Here is a 965-nt window from a genome sequence, read left to right as displayed (position 1 = left end):
TTTGCTTGACTTGGAACTCTATACTTAACTTGGAACTCTATACTAAACTTGGAACTTGAGCCTTAAATTGAAGTTAAAACGTTCGACAACGACTCTTGGAAAGCTTTAAAGACTTGCTTAACTTCTAAGCTTGGCTCTAACTTCACTTGACTTCTAACTTCACTTGACTTGGAAACTAACTACACTTGACTTAGAATCTAACTTCACTTGATTTGGAATCTAACCTCACTTGACTTGATCCTAACTCACCTTGAATTGGATTATGGATTCAAGATTTTGATCATGTTAGGAATGACTTTTAGGTGTTTAGAAGTAGCTTAGAGTAGTTAGAATCGAAAGGGAGTGAATGCGCACTTTAAATGAACTCAAACGGGGCAACCGACGACAACTAGATGGGGTAAGTGACCCTGGCGCCATGGGTGGTGCGTCGCGCCAGCCCCTAAACTTCAGAGGTGAGTTTGGGGCGCTCTGGCAGGCGCGTCGCGCCAGGCCCCCAACCCAGAAATTTCAGCAAGCTCATTTTCTCGTTTTCTCACCTTATTTCACCTAAAATCGAATGGTTTCTTCCCCAAATCACTTAGAATCATTAAAAACCTCAATATACCATTGATTCAACAAAAAAACACCACCGGAAACATACACCAAACCAACAAGAAACTTCAACAACACAACCACAAACTTCAACCAACACAACCACAAACTTCAACAAGAACAATAACTAACAACTTCCACAACTTCAACAACAATCCAATCTTTTCTCAAATAATAAAAGGGGCTTGGTGTGTGGGGGAAAGGATCAAGCCACACTATGAACTCACATACCTTGATAGGGATCACCCCCGACGAAAATCCACGACGGAAACTTGTTGATCTCCTCTTTCTCCTCTTCTTCTCCTCTTCTTCTCTTCTTCTTCTCTCAAAACCCTCACTCTCACTTCTTTTAAAATGGTAAAACTGATCAAAAT

Source organism: Solanum tuberosum, unplaced genomic scaffold, assembly GCF_000226075.1.
Source record: "Solanum tuberosum cultivar DM 1-3 516 R44 unplaced genomic scaffold, SolTub_3.0 scf00085, whole genome shotgun sequence".
Taxonomy (NCBI): domain Eukaryota; kingdom Viridiplantae; phylum Streptophyta; class Magnoliopsida; order Solanales; family Solanaceae; genus Solanum; species Solanum tuberosum.
This window is presented reverse-complemented; position numbering follows the sequence as displayed.